This window comes from Bos mutus, chromosome 7 (genome assembly GCF_027580195.1).
Source record: "Bos mutus isolate GX-2022 chromosome 7, NWIPB_WYAK_1.1, whole genome shotgun sequence".
Lineage (NCBI taxonomy): Eukaryota > Metazoa > Chordata > Mammalia > Artiodactyla > Bovidae > Bos > Bos mutus.
Window position 1 is genome coordinate 66,537,588 of NC_091623.1, and position 18,729 is coordinate 66,556,316.

The window sequence follows — 18,729 nt, forward strand, 5'->3', positions numbered from 1 at the left end:
ACCTACTTGATAAACAGCTTCTCAAGATCCTTGTACAACATTATGACTTGCTACACATAAAGATAATAAAGATGAAATTACTTTTGTTCCCCTGCAACTGATGCCAGTCTTAACAGAATAGAAACACACAAATTATAGGCTCCAGAGTTCCTATAAAAGTTTGTCACTAAAATACTGACAAAATGGCCAAGACTTTAATCAGGTAACTAGTGAATGCTTTTTTTCATTCCAAGGAGGAGGAGTTTACTCACAGTGGGTTATGCCCACCCAATCTGTGCATCGAGGGAGAGGAGTAGACACAGCCTCAAAAAAGCTTTGCTATTGGCTGAGGCAAAGGAGTTGATGAAAGATAAACGGACGTTCCAAATCCTCAGCACAATGATGCCTTTTTGATTCTTTGTGATATCCTTAGTACCTAGAACAGCACCTCACAGAGAGGAGGGCCAAAGAATGAATGAAGAACAAGTGACTAAATGAATTCAAAGAATAACAAAGTACAGAGAAGAGTCAAGTACGTAGACTTAACTAAAGACTTTAAGAAGACTAGCTTGAAAAAAAGGTTTGGGTCTGGTAGGACTTCTCAAGCAAGATTTGGAACTGGCGAACTGAACAAATCAAAATCTTTTGAAAGCAAATATATTCCAAATCATGGGTTTTTCAAGAACTAATAATGTTTATGTACCATGAGGCCATTGTGCGTCTCTTATATAACTTAAACTTCCTTTTATTTAAAAAAAATTCTGGTGGAAGACTTGGTTACTTTGAAATAGGGCATAATTTTACAACTCTTATGGGTATTTAATTTTTCTCTCTCATTCTCAGCCAATTATGCTTGATCTTCTTATTGGAAATGTTTCTTGTGAATCTATTTTTCATTACTTTTTAGGGCTTAAGGCAATTTTCCAATGGCAAAATCATTGCGAGAGTTCTCATTTCTTATCTCAAGTATTTATAAGCTTTGTATATTCTAGGATGATTTTACAACTATCTTTTAACATAATCTTTGGCAATTTTATCGGCTTTCCAAAGTACTTTTAAAATTCATTTTCAGTCAGTAATGCCAATTGTATCTAACATCTTACAGAAAAACTCAACCAAATTTTTTGGCCAACTCAATACTTAGAATGGTCCCAGCACTTTAAATTCTTTATCACTTTTATATCTTAGCAAAAAACTATCAGGAATGAGGAAATGGCCAATATTTTTTGGCTCTTCCTGAGTCATTAAGTTTTTAAATTTTAATATTGATATCTGAAATAAAGAGTTGAGAGATATATGCCTCTATCATTTATTATTAACTTAGTTTCTCTCTTCATTCTAACTACAGCAACGAACAGTTCAATAATATTGGTCTTTTAGTTTGACCTTTTGTTGCAAAGATAAAGTAGGTTTTAAAGCCAAGCTTTTCAACTTATCTTTTTTTCCAATTAACCTCCAATTCGTCCTCCATGTTGTCACCAATTCTCTCAAAACACAAATCAGAACGTCAGAATTTCATACTTAAAGCTTTTGAGAACTCACCTTTGTGGTAAAGTCCAAACTGGCCTTCATTCACTCCACATGATCTGAGTGACCCGTCACCCAGCAAGTTCACACAGCTATTTATCACTTCTAAATATCACTTGAGCAATCCTTGCTACTTGAATTTCCCCGAATATTACATGTTCTCACTCCTCTCTCTTTCCCCATGTTATTCTCTTCTTGGAATGCCTGTAACTATCTGGTCAACTTAATTCTCACCAGTTCCTCAAGAATCAAAAGGTACTTCCTCTTAGAAGAGCTCCCAGGCCAATCTAAACATTCTTCTTCTTTGCCCTCATAACCCTGGGGCATCAGGGAATAGATGATGTGGACTTTGTCAGAGGGAAACCACACTATTTTCTTGGCCATTTTCTTACTCATGTCTCCACTAGCTGGTGAATTCCCTGACAGGGAATTCATCTCTACATATTCATCTCTACATCATCTCTACATGTTCTTACCATATATGCAGGGCTCAATAATGTTTCTTAACCACTGATTGAATGAATTAATGACCCATAGGAAAAAATAAACCTCAGAATATGTACATCAGTTGTCCTGGATCTTGAAATATTTTTCCAAATATTAAAAAAAAATAAATGAAAGGTCTAAGTTTTATCCCATTTAATTGTTAAACTAGACTACTGCAAAAGGAAATCCTGGAGTTGAAATAAAATGACTGCAATACTAGTGAATATAAACACGGAAAACCAATGAAAGCTTTACTAGAAAAATACTTGCTCTAATTAGAGGAAAAAAAGTGTTGCTTCTATAGAGAGCTTATAGATATCTTTCAAGGACTTAATTAAAGTTAGTTATTCTGTGAATTCATTTAAAAGCTCAAGGCTTTCTTTTCATTGGCATTCCTTTATTCTCAGTATGTGGCCCTGCTCAAACATGGCTGCATTTGGTCATGATTGTTGTGGATCCATATTCATCTCAGCTGTGGGCAAAGGGAGGTGACCATGAGCATATATTTGGGAGTGGTAAAGAGAGAAATCAGGATGTGCTGAGATTCAGGCAATACAAGGAATGAAGGAAGGTACAGGAGTCGGGGACAGAGGAACAGTGGAATCAAACTCTCAATGAGCCTTGTGCTGTGCCTGCTGCTGCTAAGTCGCTTCAGTTGTGTCCAACTCTGTACAACCCAATAGACGGCAGCCCACCAGGCTCCCTGTCCCTGGGATTCTCCAGGCAAGAACACTGGAGTGGGTTGCCATTTCCTTCTCCAATGCATGAAAGTGAAAAGTGAAAGTGAAGTCGCTCCGTCGTGTCCGACTCTTAGTGACCCCATGGACTGCAGCCTACCAGGTTCCTCTGTCCATGGGATTTTCCAGGCAAGAGTACTGGAGTAGGGTGCCTAGAACTTGGGAAAAGTTGAGTCCCTATGGCTGAAGAGTACAATTCCTAGGGCCTTTCTGTGTGGGTTGGTAGAGAGACCCATCTTAGCAAACTTCACCAGAAAAACAATATCTGGAACACACCATAACAAACCCTCAGTAATTAGCAGATTATTACACCTATAATAACTGAAAAATCACCACACTTCAATGAGTTCATGAAGTGAAATATAAAAAGTTTAGAAAAGAAAAAGGTTAATATAAAATATTTATTTTTCTCTTTCTGACTTACTTCACTGTATAATAAGCTCTATGTTCATCCACCTCATTGGAATTGACTCATATGTGGTCTTTTTACAGCTGAGTAATATTCCATTGTATATATGTACCACAATTTCTTTATCTATTCATCTGTCGATGGACATCAAGGTTGCTTCCATGTCCTAGTTATTGTAAACAGCACTGCAATGAACCCTGGGGTACATGTCTTTTTCAATTATGGTTTCTTCACGGTATATACCTATTATATATGCAATCTAGAAAGATGGTACTGATAATCCTATATGCAAGGGCGCAATGGAGATGCAGACAGTGAACAGACTTGGTGATACAGTGGGGGAAGGAGAGTGTGGCATGAATTGAGAGAGTAACATGGAAATATATATATTTCCATATGTAAAATAGATAGCCAGTGGTAATTTGCTATATGACACAGGAAGCTCAAATCCAGTGCTCTGTGACAATCTAGAGGCATGGGATGGGGTGGGACATGGGAGAAAGGTTCAAGAGGGAGGGGACATACATGTACCTATGGTTGATTCATGTTGATGTTTGGCAGAAACCAACACAATATTGTAAAGCAACTATCCTCCAATTAAAAATAAATAAATTAAAAACCAATCAAACCTTAAAAAAGGGGAAAGCTTATATTATAAAGTAATTCAAAATATATACTTGAAATATAGAAAGTAAAGATAGGGATCCATATACTTTTAGGCTTAATTTTGAGAACTCTCTAAGGTCTTCAATAGTGTCTGATGAAGGTCCTATTGTGACTACAAGCAACAGAACACTCCGAATGCACACGAGTGTTTGTTCATTACCCAAATAAGGAAAGAAAGTGAGAAGCACAGGTGGACATGAACGCACATCAAATATAATGTTAAGAATAAATAAATAAACTGTAACATTAACATCGATATAGACAGGTTTCATGGTGAATAATACCTCTACTTTCAAGCAGATTCTAATAACTCTTTAAGGGCAATTTGGACCAAAAACGCTCAAGGTAACTGAACTAAAGCCATGTGTTCTGAACTCTGCAGGACTACAGGCTTTTCAACTTGTGACATTTTCTTTAATCTCTTTCCTTCCTCTGTTCTTGGTTTTTTAAATGTTATTTCCCTTTTGCCTTTATTATAAATACCCTTCCTTGACTCTGTGTTTAATTTCAAAATCTCTAATAGCAGTATCTTCACTTTATCATAAATATTGAAACTACAGACAGCAGAAAGCGTTCAAGATTAAGTTGACCCTATCATACTGAACACATTAATTTCCTTCTTATGACAATATCCCTATAAACTATATTACTGTCGTTTGTTCAAGGTTTTAAACTTTCTAATCATTTAATTTTAAAAGGAAAAATAAAATCTAATGAATTTAAAGTATACATGAAGCCTATCTCAATTGAAGAATCTACGGAGGATGGAAATAGTTTCCTGCATGGATTATATTTTTCTTGCCCTGCTAATTTGAAAGGGTCTATGATTCATTTCTATGATTTCCTGCGGCAAACATGTACGCCTCCCTAATTGTTTGAAATTCAAACCATTACATAAGCTTCCTGTAAACTTATTTCTCTCTTTGCAATAATTTATTCTCTCATCCCACGTCTAATTAACAATGTTTCCAGGACATAAGCAAAAATATTCTTTACTCTTCTCACTAAAAACTGCATAGAAATCTCTGCTGGAACCAACTCTCCCCATCCTTCTTCTGGTACAGCAAGTTACCTTGGGCTGCTGGTCATCTTTTCACATAGCCAACCCCTTCTCCTCAACTAGCTACAAACTCCTGAAATGCAGAGCTCAAGTCACTGTCTTGTCTTTTATTCCAGTCCTCTTTAATTTTTACTACTCTCCCCATCTGCCAGAATACAACAGAGGTTCAACAAACGGTTGTTAATTGAAATAGGTCAAAACTTGGGGCACACAGCATTCACACTAAATTAACTAGTGATCTGAGAGGCTGAAGGGCAGTCAGGGGATTGTATCCTGTGAGTCCCAGACAGTTGATATGAGTCTAGAGGCTTGAGGTGAGAGATTAATAAACTGAGAATGGGATCCATACCTGAGGAAAACAAACCCCTGAATAGTTTTGAGAAACCATCCCTGAAGTGATACGTTCCACCAGGAGGTGGCGCTTTAGCTCAGGACCACTCTTGGCCAAGTTTCCGCTTCGTTCAAAGGGTGACGCTATGAACCTGTAGAAACATTCACCCAGCGATGGAAATTATAGAAACATGAATTCTGTCATCCCAGATCTTGCTGTTAGGGGAAATATAAGAAAACAAATTAGAATCTCATTTAAAGAAAAGTTTTGCTTTTCCAGCAACTGTATAATCCTAGCAACAGTGTTTTGCTAGGAGGTCTCACTTTTTGATGCAAGGCATACATAGAGATGGTTTCTAAAAATAGATTTAATGTGGTAAGGTCTGAGTTTGCACATGCCTACCTTTATATTTGGCAAAAATATGTTTGGCATCAATGGGAGAAAATCTCTAAATGGATAAAGGTGGTAAAATGTGATTAGTAAGTATTGGATGTCATTTGAGGAAACAAGGGGCTTCCCTGGTGGCTCAGACGGTAAAGAATCACGTGAAATCCAGGAGACTCAGGTTCCGTCCTTGGGTCCAGAAGATCCCCTGGAGAAGGGAATGGCAACCCACTCCAGTATTCTTGCCTGGATAATTCTATGGACAGAGGAGCCTGGAAGGCTATAGTCTATGAAGTCACACAGAGTCAGACATGACTGAGTGACTAACACATTTTGAGTAAACAAATATGGACTGCCATTAACATTGGTATCCCTTTCCATAGATGTTTGTGTACAAATATTAAGTACATACAAGTTGCTGGTTCAAGGCTAATCATAATCAGATGAGCAGGTCAAGTTTATGCTTTATTAATACCAAGCTTGAAACTAAATTAAATCCTGACTTTGTGCTATGAATCATCTGCTTCACAGGGTTAGATTAAAAGAGCGGAATTTCAGAATATAGTCAACTAGAAATTCTCTTGGAAATACCCTGAAAAACTCAAAATTATGCATTAGGAGACACAGAAATGAACCAATAATTTTATAAAATGGGATCCAGGGCCTTTTCAAAATATTTAAACATCTCTAAGCTTATGGCCACCCTGGATTAGAAAGAAACAAAAAATCATCTCCCTGATATAAATGCTGTTTTCAAATCTACACTATCCAAGAGTCATGTAGAAACGTTTAAACAATGAGCGGTGTTTGGCTGTCTTTCCCAAGAGCACCAATAGACCCAGCTCTAAATAATTCAGGAAGTGTTCCAGAGAAAGTTTCAAGCCACATTTTCTTACTATTGAGGACACTTTTTCTACCTGTCCCTAGTTACTAGATTCATTTTCTCTAATAATGTGCCAGACTCATGTTCATCATTAAAAAAGAAGGAAAAATAACATTAACGAAGACATTTGCTTTATAAACTGCCACAAAGACAGACTTTTTCAGATGTAATTATTTTCCAAGATAATTTATCTTATTAAAATATGGTAATTTACCATGGTTTCAGGTTATTTGAAACCTTTCTGGGATTGAAAGCTAAAGTTAATTTCTTGCTATAAACAGCATAATTTGAACTGAAGATATTCAGGGAGCATTTTATATTCACACAAGCACATAAAAGCTAAAACTGTTTATTCATATCCAAGGTACTTTAAGGAATCTGATGGTACCCCAGGAATCTGCATACGCTTCAGTACTGGAGTGCAAAGGGCAGATCAGAAAGGATAGAACTATCCTCCCAAAACTGATCCAACCTGTGCTGGCTGCATCCTAGGCTGATAAGGACTTAGGAAGAAAGCCCTTGCAAAGATGTCATTTTTGACGACATCAGGATGCCCAAATCAAAAATCAGTGGGATTGGAGGCTTAATGAGGCACTTTGTTATTCCCTGCAATAAAAAATAGAGACGGAGTTCTTCAGGCTTAATTACCACATCTGTTATTAGGCACTTTACCGTGATTGACTGGAGTGTATGTCGGACACGGTGCCAAAAAAGCCTCCCCATGAAAGCAGCTCCTCGCTCGCTGCCTGAATGGCAGCAGCCTCTGTTACAACCAGGATTTCCACGGCCAACAGTCACAGCCTGGTGTGCACAAGCCCCTGTGCCAGCTGAAGGCACTTTTCCCTGGTGCCAGTTAAACTGGAAGCACGGCCTGGGCTGCTTGCTCTGACTTCTTTTTTTCTCTCTCTCCTGTGGACTCCATTTCTATCATGTTCACCTAAGGCCCATGATTGGAGAAGGCGATGGCACCCCACTCCAGTACTCTTGCCTGGAAAATCCCATGGATGGAGGAGCCTGGTAGGCTGCAGTCCATGGGGTCACTAAGAGTCAGACACGACGGAGCGACTTCACTTTCACTTTTCACTTTCATGCATTGGAGAAGGAAATGGCAACCCACTCCAGTGTTCTTGCCTGGAGAATCCCAGGGACGTGGAAGCCTGGTGGGCTGCCGTCTATGGGGTCACACAGAGTCGGACACGACTGAAGCAACTTAGCAGCAGCAGCAAGGCCCTTGATAAACAACAGGCCCAATGGAGAGAGGACAGAGCAGGGCAAGACCAGGAGGGCCCAGCTCTGGCTCTGTTGTGGTCCTACCTGCAGGCACTCACATTAGGAGCTCTGATGGGATCCTACCAATGAAGTGCATTTACTAGTTACCGAGCTAATCAGTACTCTTGCCTGGAAAATCCCATGGACGGAGAAGCCTGATGGGCTGCAGTCCACCGGGTCGCGAAGAGTCAGGCATGACTGAGCGACTTCACTTTCACTTTTCACTTGAAGGAAATGGCAACCCTCTCCAGTATTCTTGCCTGGAGAATCCCAGGGACAGAGGAGCCCAGTGGGCTGCTGTCTATGGGGTCGCACAGAGTCGGACACAACTGAAGCGACTTAGCAGCAGCAGCAGCAGAGCTAGTCATGACTTGAAAACATGAATCTAATCTGCAAAACCAGGATGCTGTCTTCTCAGGACCCCTAGATCCTTGGATGCCTTGTGCCCTACGAACCAACCACCAAATTGAATTTTAGGAACTTATCATCTCATTCTGTAATCTTTGCGAGCCCATGGATTGCAGCCACTCCCCCTCCTCCCTGCACCTCCCGCCCCCCACCCCAGGTTCCTCTGTCCATGGAATTCTCCAGGCAAGAACACTGGAGTGAGTTGCCATGTCCTTCTCCAGGGTATCTTCCAGACCCAGGGATCAAACTCGGGTCTCCTGCATTGCAGGCAGTTTCTTTACCATCTGAGCCATTGGGGATTTCTAACATATATATTAGGGAAACTTAAAGCCATCTCTCTGTGTCCCCAGGAAAGCTGCTCACTGATTCTTCCAAGTCTGTGTATGGCAGTAAGTGGGCATCTACTAATTAAACTGCAATTCATTTGAAAACAGCTGCCTTTTAAAAATATGCCATCCTTCAACTTAAAACTGCAAAAATCCAGACACCCAGTGCTCTCTCTATCTCTAAATCAAATTACTGTGCAGGCAGAAGCACTGGGACAATTATTAGCACAGAAAACCATTCTTCAGACCAGACATACAAGCAGGAAACCTCTTACCCAAACACATGCCAGGTAGGGAAACAAACACACACTCACCTAACCAGAGCTGTCTAAAGTAAACAATGGCCCAGTGCTAGAGAAGTTGTGACGTATGGTTGTAACGTCGAGATGAGAAAAGATTACAACATGTATACCTTGTAAATATTCTTCCGGAACAATCAAGTATAAAGAAGAATGTCCTTGAGGCCTTCTCTCTGTGTTTAATTTGCTCTTAGAGGATGAGATTATATAAATTTATGATGCACTCCCCATTTGCATTTTTATACCAAGCAATACCCATGGTGTTTTGGGTATGTGGTTACTCTCAATGGTGATCTGTGCATAGACTATAACTCAGAAATAACAGTGAGTAAACCATGAGAAGTTGGCAAACAGGAAAAGGACTTTCTACTCTATTAGAAAAATCAGAGCAGCATTTAATAAAAATAAAAGGAATGTATGGTTTTCTGAAAAAGAATGAACATGTATAAAAGTCACTGTCTATACATTTGGAGGCATCTCAGATATGACATTTTCTCTGCCTTGGGATGGAGACTGTCAGTTCCCTAGACGTTCACCCATAACGCCTGCCTACTTTTCAGCAATTTTTTCCAACTTGTGAGGGGAGGGAGGAAACGGGCTCTAGGAAACAGATCTCAGGCTTCTCAGACAAATGGCAGTCCATTTCAGTGTCACACACTTCCTGCAAGTCATGATTGCTGAAGAGCCCTCTCACATTCCCCCGACTTCTGAAATGTGGCCTTTCTCTCCTCTATCCCTATAATATAAATGACGGAGGCTCGTTTTTAAACTAAGCCTTTCCCTTATTCTCTTTTCTGTTTATCCACAATGAGCCTTTGTGATCCCCTAAGAAAAGAAGAGAGATAGTAGAGCAGGGTGGAAGTGGAATCAACCAATTCTGAAATTATATAAAGTCTACTCTGACAGCAACAACAAAAAGAGAGCAATTTCAAAGCAATATTCATTCAAAAGATAAAATTATACAAATAATGGTTTTTGTGGTATTACAGAGAAAGAAGCTTTACATTAAAATACTTAAAAGCAATTTGGCAATAATTTCTCAGATATGATACCAAAAGCACAAGCAACAAAAGAAAAATGAGGTAAACTGGACTTCATAAAAATTAAAAACTTTATTTTTTAATCAAAGGACATTAGCAACAGAGAAAAGGCAACCCACCCAATGGGAAAAAATATTTGCAAATTATATATCTGATAAGGGATCGATATCTAGACTATTAAAAAAACAAAGACTAACAACTCAGCAACAAAAAATAATTTAATTAAAAATGGGCACAGAACTTGAATAAATATTTCTTTAAAGAAGATACAGTATTGGCCAATATGCTCAGGAAAAGATGATCAACATCACTAATCACTAGGAAAATGCAAACTGAAACAATGAGATACCCCTCCACATCCATTAGGATTGCTATTATCAAAACACAAAACTAAAAAAAAAAAAAAAAATAACAAGTGTTGGTAAGGATGAGAAGAATTTGGAAACGTGTGCATTCTTGGTGGGAATGTTAAACACTGTGCTGCTGTGGCAAACAGTATAGCTATTTCAATTAACTAAAAAAATAAACATGAAATTGCCATATGATACAATTCTACTTCTAGGTAAATACTCTAAAAGGTTTGAAAGCAGTGGCTCAAACAGATTTGTACACCAATGTTCATAACAGAATTATGCACAATATCCAAAAAGTAGGAGTAATACAAATGTCTACTAATGGATAAATGGATAAACAAAATGCAGTATATTTATACAACGGAATATTCAGTTCAGTTCAGTTCAGTCACTCAGTCGTGTCCGACTCTTTGCGACCCCATGAATCATAGCATGCCAGGCCTCCCTGTCCATCACCAACTCCCAGAGTTCACTCAGACTCATGTCCATCGAGTCAGTGATGCCATCCAGCCATCTCATCCTCTGTCGTCCCCTTCTCCTCCTGCCCCCAATCCCTCCCAGCATCAGAGTCTTTTCCAATGAGTCAGCTCTTCGCATGAGGTAGCCGAAGTACTGGAGTTTCAGCTTTAGCATCATTCCTTATTATTCAGCCTTAAAAAAGGACGTTCTGACACATGCTACAACATGAAAGAAATGAAGACATTACACTAAGTGAAACAAACCAGCCACAAACGCATAAATATTGTATGATTTCCCTTATACTAGGACTGCAAGGAGATCCAACCAGTCCATTCTAAAGGAGATCAGTCCTGGGTGTTCATTGGAAGGAATGATACTAAAGCTGAAACTCTAGTACTTTGGCCACCTCATGCGAAGAGTTGACTCATTGGAAAAGACCCTGATGCTGGGAGGGACTGGGGGCAGGAGGAGAAGGGGACGACAAGATGAGATGGCTGGATGGCATCACCGACTCGATGCACATGAGTCTGAGTGAACTCCGGGAGTTGGTGATGGATAGGGAGGCCTGGCGTGCTGCAATTCATGGGGTCGCAAAGAGTCGGACACGACTGAGTGACTGAACTGAACTGAACTGACTGAGATACCTAAAGTAGTCACATCAGTAGCCAGAAAGTATAGAACGGTGGTTGCCAGGGTGGGGGTCACAGGGACATCAGTATTTGCTGTTTAATGGGTGAAGAGTTTCCATCTGGGAAAATGAAAAAGTTCTGCAGATGGTGACAGCGATAGTTGCACAAGAACAGGAGTAAACCTAGTGCCACACAGCAGTACACTTAAAAATGGCAAACGTTACACCTCTTTTATCACAATTTAAAAAAAGAAGTAAGGGGAACTAAGCCAAGTTCTAAGGAGTGAGTAACAGATACCTGTCCAAGAGGTAGGGACTTCTTGTTTGCCTTTCTTTTTTCACCTGTCTGCATGATTTAAACACACATTGTGCATTCTTCCACAGATCACGGGACCGTAAGCCAGTCGCTAGAACTCAAGGGTGGAAGGAGGGACACGTCAGTAATACAATAACAACAGAGTGATCCTGTGCCTATTCAGTGCCACCACTGCCTTCTCTGCAGGATTCCACCAGGGAAGTCCCACTCTGCAGGATTAGGGGTGCAAAATGTCCCCTTTCTGCTCTCCTAGAGAGCTCTAAACAGAAGACGATTCCTCCGGAACCCACCAACAGAAGCCAAAATAGACAATTTAGCGCGCTCTCTCTCAACTTTAAGCAAATGGAAACCAAAGGGCATCTAACATTTTGAAGCCCCTGTGCCTGTCAGAATCCCAGCTCTCGACCCCTGTCTGCCTGAATTCAAAACTCCATTTCACTTGTTTAACTCGCAATGAATGAACTTAGGGATGCGGACTGGTGTGCACGTCTTACTTTCTCGGAGAAGTTATCAGGAATTTGAGGTTAAAACTGAGTAACTTGCCTTCCTCGACTTCAATTCTAAATTCCTGCGCTTGGATTTTCTGGGTCAAACAAAACAAAGTAGCTTTGCTTTGGAGTTTTATTCCCTTCCGCCCCCGCCAACTCGTCTAATAACTAATGAAGTTAAGATGACACAAAACAATGCTTTTTTGAGTGCAGAATGCACATCTCAATCCCTTCTGGCAGGTACTCCTACAGAACAGTTGTTATTTATAATACCTATAAGGGAGAGAGGAGATTAAAAGATCAAGTCCCACTGCACTTCTCCACAAAGCCAGCCACAGCTGTATCGGGGCTTCGGAGCAACTGCTCGGCAAGGAGACAGCAAGCCTTCTGTTCTGCAGGGTCCGTTCAGGTCACTGCATGTGGCGTGGATTAGACAGTCCCGGGTCTCTGTTACCCAGAGGGGCAGGACTGGCCTTTCCACTCCACAATCCTGAACTAGGGCTCTGTGCCGCCACCAGACACTCTCTTCACAGTCTCTTGGGGAACAGTAGCAGATATCAGATTTTAAATGCTAACACTTTCTTTTCTTCTTCTTTTTTTTTTAATATATGTGTAGATTTTTTTAAAAGAGAAACAGAAAGCACATTTGTACCTGTTTTTCCTGAAGATCTGTCATAACGAAGTAGAAGAAAATACATCCATCGTGGATAGAAGAAGGTAGTTTAGATTTGGTGTGATGTTAGCCATAATGGAGGACTTTGCTAAAGTTGTGCTTTAAGTTCCATATGTCCGGGCCCAGCTCTGCAGTAACCAGGAGCCAGTACAGAGGAAGGGTCCCCAGGAAGGCAGCCGTCCCCAGACTCATCCCAGGCTCCTCCAGGGCAGAGAAGGGACGGGGATCAAGCTCTGTGAGCCACACAATCGTGCTTCCTCCATTCGGTGCCAAGCCCCTCAGACAGCTCTGCTCGCTGCCAGCGCTAAGCCTCACCCACCTTAGTCTCACCTGCCCGTTCAGCCATATCCTGCACTCCAGACTCGCCCCCGAGGCTTCCTGGTCAAGGTCATGGCATTGCAAAGGACCTTTTTGACCTCTTCATTTCATAAATAGGAAATCAGGCATGAGACAGGTTTTTAGGTACCTAAGATCAAACAGTGGTGGATTTAGATCTCAAGTCAAGAACTCCAGGCTCCAGATGCATTCATTGATCACCCTACTATTCTGGACCACCTAGTAGGGCTCTGAGCATGCTCCCGTACTCTAGAAGTATTTGCTTATTTCACTCAAGGCCATGCAAGTGTGTGTGTATATGTGTGTGTTAGTCACTCAGTCATGTCTGACTCTTTGCAACCTCATGGACTGTAGCCCACCAGGCTCCTCTGTCCTTGGGATTTCCCAGGCAAGAGTACTGGAGTGGGTTGCCATTCCCTTTTCCAGTGTGTGTGAAGATAGACAGACAGACAGATAGATACGGATTAGTGACACTAATCTTGAGATTCACATTACTGTGTATGCTTTTCATTGGCACCAAGAGGAGAAAGCACAAAAAACTACCTCAAAGTGATACAGTTCTAAAAGTGGGCAGCTACACTCATGAGTAATGCTGGAATTTCAAATTTGGGTGATCCCATCACCTCCCACAACTCAGCAGGAAGTACATTTAAGGTAAAGCTTGAACCAAATCAATGAAGTGAAACTCTTAAAAGCCCCCCTCTCTTTAAGCAATTTTGCTTCATCTGGACTTCTTTCCCTAACCATGGGGTTCCCGCTGGGCCTTCAACAATGATCCTGGGGCCTGACTCTGACCTCCCACAGGCATCTTCACTTTCCCATCTGCTCAGCTGCCAATAACTGCAGCACACAAAGAACGAGCGGGACGGTCACTGCACATGGCTTTTTCTCTGTGGGCACAGTAGTCAAAGCCTGGCAGAGGTCATCTCACATCTCAGAGAAGAGGCCACAGAAGAAAGCCCGCCGTGGTTCCCCATAGGTTTGCTCTGCCTCCAGTCTTCCTTGCGGTGGATCCAATGCCTAGACAGATGGCGAAGCTGTTTTTGTTTTAAAGAACTGGTTCTTAGAACTCCATGACAAAACTCGCCTGGCTTCCAAAGCCCTGTGTTTACTGACTGACACTTTGTTCTGCAAATCTGCCTGCCAGGCTGTGGTTGCCACCCTCCTCAGCAGCAGAACCTGACACATTCCCCAACAAAGGAAACGGACGAGGTGCAGCACCCACCAACCCATGCAAACACCGCGGTCTCCTCCTGTGCCAGGGGAGGAATCTACATGCCACCGGGGCCCTAATGATGCGGCCTCGTTTTCACACACACAGTACAACCTAGCCAAGAAATGAAAAAGGCTCTTTCAAATTCTCCCAACTACACAAGAGCTTCCTCAGATCAAGCTCTAAGAAATCCTCCAGGGATAGAGAGAAGTCCCTGTCTGCCCCGCCTGAACTCTGCAAATTCAGAAAGAACGGAGTTTTGTCCTCTAGGGAGGGGGCTGCACATAAGTACCCACTTCAAATTCTAAAAGCGAATTTAGGGGATCACTTTCAGAAGCTCTCTGGATGCTGTAACAATACAATATCCTCAATCAAAGACAATTACTCTGGAAGGTGACAAATGGACCTAGAGGGTGAGCTTATAGGATGATGATCACAATCATAAAAATTACTCTACAGCAGTGATGGGCTGCGGGGAGGCCCGCGGAATGATCCCCAGTGGCTGCACAAACCAAACTACAAAGCATCATTTGCATCCTGCCTTGAAAACACAAGGCCAGGATTTTTCCCTGCCCCTACCTTGGCAGAGCCCCACATCATAAGCTTTTTGCTTTTGTTTTTTAATAGTGGAAGAAAAGTGTCTTTGCTCCAGGCGGGTCTTCACCAAAATAAAAGTAGACCATCTGGCTAGCTGTCCCCAGGAACTCTCTGCACTTGAGTCCTTGCCTGGGCTTAGGCAGAGTTCGCACCCTTTTGGAAGGGGGATGTCCTCCGTGGAAGAATCCACCTGACCTCTCCTGGCCCAGGTGAGGTGCTGTCTGGCTGGCACAGCCTCCATTATTGACCCTCCCTTTACACTCTCACCACTTCAATCCCTCTGCCTCCTATGAAAGGATAGCTAGGAAGTCAACTGTTCAAAACCTGAAAGTCCAAAGCACAAATTGTCTACCCCTTCCCTCCCCGCACATCCTTCAGACAATGGTTCTCACTCACTCTTGACTATTCACCACTCATTAGCATCTCCAGTAGAGGAAAGATGAGGTCTTGGAGAAAGTTTCTCATCAAGCAATGATGCTACCTCGTGGCCTCGCTGGTGTACAGTGGGAGACAAGGTCAAGATTATCCATTCAATAGGATGGCGGGTCAGGTTCTCTTCTTCATGTTATTCTTCTATACCCATAGTTCTGAATAATCTCAAAATTAGTCAAGCCCACAAATGCTTGAGTTCCTATTCTATGAAAGAAAGAAGGAAAGGAAGGCAAGAAGAAGAAGGGAGGGAGGAAAAAAGTAAGGGAGGGAATGGGAAGAAAAAAAGAAAATGTTTACATGTCTTGGTTTACTCAGGCTGCCATATCAAAATACCACAGACTGGGTGACTTAACAATATAAAGTTATTTCTCATAGTTCTGGAAGTCCAAGATCAAGGTGCTGGCCAATTCAGGCTTGCGGAGAACTCTCTGCCTGACTTGCAGATGGCCCCCTTCTCATTGTGTCCTTACATGATGGAAAGAGAGAGTTCTAGGGTCTCCTCCTCTTCTAATAAGGGAACCAGCTCTACATGATTAGGGCCCCACATCATGACCTCATTTAGTCTTCATCACCTCCTCACAGGTCCCATCTCTATATATAGTCACACTGAGGGGACAGGATTTCAACAGATGAATTTGGGGAGACACAACCAAGTCCATGGCATTATGCCTGACCATTTGGGGACTGCATGGTAAACCAGACATATCGCATGTGCTCAGGAAATTTATATTCTAGAATTAATTTATGCTAAGAGTAGAAGGGCCCTCAAACTTTACGCAGTCTTTTCCCACAAGCTCCAAGGATTACTTCTAGAAAAATTCCAAGAAGGTACCTTCTGATGGGGGGCGGGGGCTGGCTATTTTACCCTAATTCAACAGAAAGGGTCACAGAGGCACAGAGAGCTGAGGTGGCCAGGGCACTTGTGATGAGGTAACATAAAGAAATTAAACTCAAAGTGTGCCTCTATCTCCAGAGGGAGACAATACCATAAGGTTTGAGGCACCAACCACATTCCTTATCACTAGACTCCTAATACTGAAAGGGCAGAATCTGTCAGGCCAAGATGTTCAAAAAGACTTCGTGATTCAGATTGCAAGAGGAACATTATTTGGAAACTTTTGTCCAAGCCAAGATCAGAACTGCAGCTTGTTAGAGAGAGGAACTCTACTGTTTTCCTGAGTTCTGAAGGAAGAGTTTCTATGCTTATTGATTCAACACGTTCAATATCCAAAATAGTACAGCATATGAAAGAGAGCGTAGACCCGAGGTGCAACACACCAGGATTCCACAACAGCCTCACTGAATTAAAAATGGCGATGACCTAGACAAATCCTTGAGTAGAAATCAATCAATCCAATACAATCAAGTAAAACTTACTGAGTGTTTACTATATACCAGATAAGTCATAAGTCTTTCCCATTTATCATCTCAATTAATCCTCAGGACAGCTCTCTGAGAAAGTTAATATTCTCCCTGCTTAATTGATAACGAAACTGAAGTCTGGAGTAACTGGCTCATGGTTATACATCTAGTAAACACGGAGCAGACCAGAATTCAAACCCAGGTAGTCTGGTTCTAGAACCCACACTTTAAACCACATTATAGCACAATCTGTGCTTTAGCTTTTCAACTACAGCTGTCCACTGGACAGAGTGATCAGTGTTTGAAATGTATAACTAGAATCTAAGTCCAAGAAGGCAGGGACCTTGCTTCTCTTAGGTAATGCATAGAAAATTGCATGGAACATAATAGGTAGTCCATGAATATTTATTAAATAAATAAATAACAGATTGTATTAGATTTAGTGAAATTACTATATTAGTTTCTTTATTGTCTTCCCCATTTTTATATCATTTTCTACTCCTGTCAGCAATGATAACCCTTTAATAATCACTGCCTAGTAAATGTAAGTAGATTTCAAAGATTTCCCAACTTGGCTCCAACCTCCTGCAACTTTATTTCTTGGTATCTTTGTTAACAAGCATGCCACTCTGCTCATCTCTGCCTGCCCCTGTTCCTACCCTCACCCACTCTCACCCAGCCCTGAATTTCTATCAACTGGGTTACTCTCTCCCTCTTCTCCATTACAGGATGCTCACTTATCTTTCAAAGCCCCATCTCTTCTAAGAAGCCTTCTCAACAAACCCACAGTAATCTCTCCCTCTTCCAAGACAGGTTCACTTAGAACATATCACCTGCTTCCTTATTCTTTCCTGTCCCCAGACTGGCAGTGTGCTGAGGGCAGGTACCAGGCCTTGACATGTTGAATATCCTCTCCAACATGCAGCAAAGACTTGGCTGTTCAGACACATCGTGAAGAGAGATCGACTGACTGATACAGATACATCTCATCTAAAGGCAAAACATTTGCTCATTTCTTTTCAATAAAGGCCAAAAAAATAATTAAAGTAAAATCCACATGATGTAAAATTCATCATTTAACCACACTGTACCACCATCACCCCCATCTACTTCCAGAACATTTCATCACCCCAAAAAGAAATCCTGCATGACCCAATCACTGTTCATTCCCCTCCTATAAACCTCTTGTAAGCATTAATCCACTTTTTAGCTCCATGGATTTGCCTGTGCTTGACATTTCATACAAATGAAATCATACAACATGTAGCCTTCATGTCTGGTTTCTTTCACGAGCGTTATGTTTTCAAGATTCATCCATATTCTAGCATGTATCATACTTTATTCCTTTTTAGGGATGAATAATATCCCATTGTATAGAGATATGACATTTTGCGTATCCAGTCTCCAATCATCAGTTGGTGGGCATTTGGGTTTTCATCTTTTAGTTTTTGTGAGTAATGCTGCCACATGTTTTTGTTCAAATCCCTCTGAAGTCTGCTCACATCTTACTAGGAAAGAACAAATTCATTGACTAAAAGTGCTAGTTGCTAAGTCATATCCAACTCTTTGCAACCCCAGGACTGTAGCCTGCCAGGCTCCTCTGTCCATGGAATCTCTGGGCAAGATACTGGAGTGGGTTGCCATTTCCTTCTCCAGGGGATCTTCTGGACCCAGGGATCCACCCTGGGTCTCATGCATTGCAGGCAGATTCTCTACTGTCTGAGCCACCAGGGAAGCCCTTGGTTCTATAGTAGAGATAAATAACTTTTCTCTTAGTAAAATACTATCATCATTAAAAAATATTCAGGTCCATAAGCAAATTTAATTGTTGCTGATTCCACAATATTTTGAATTCCTTATTGTTTATATCATAGTATATCATAGGCCATATTTTCTAACTTCTGTATTTAATTAATATAATCATACTTAAGCACAAGGGTAATTCTCTCATAAAATCATAAGCAAACCTTATTCCTAGACATGTTAATTTAACATTATTTGGTGTTAAATAATAACTAAGATTTATTGAGAGCTTACTACATACCTACGTAACACCCTTTGAAGTATA

At 41.2% G+C, this 18,729-nt stretch overlaps 1 protein-coding gene across 2 annotated transcripts in view; it reads right to left on the reverse strand.

Annotated features, from left to right (window-relative positions):
* The window catches only part of MEGF10 (multiple EGF like domains 10), a 179,357-nt gene that overhangs the window by 148,068 nt on the left and 12,560 nt on the right, over positions 1-18,729 (reverse strand). Inside the window, exon 1 of one of the 2 annotated variants that reach the window (XM_070374059.1) lies at positions 1,522-1,704. The exons of the other annotated variant lie outside the window; for it this stretch is intronic. The gene's annotated coding sequence lies outside the window, so the exon portion shown is untranslated. Of the gene's footprint in view, positions 1-1,521; positions 1,705-18,729 lie in introns of those variants that run through there. 2 annotated transcript variants of the gene reach the window in all.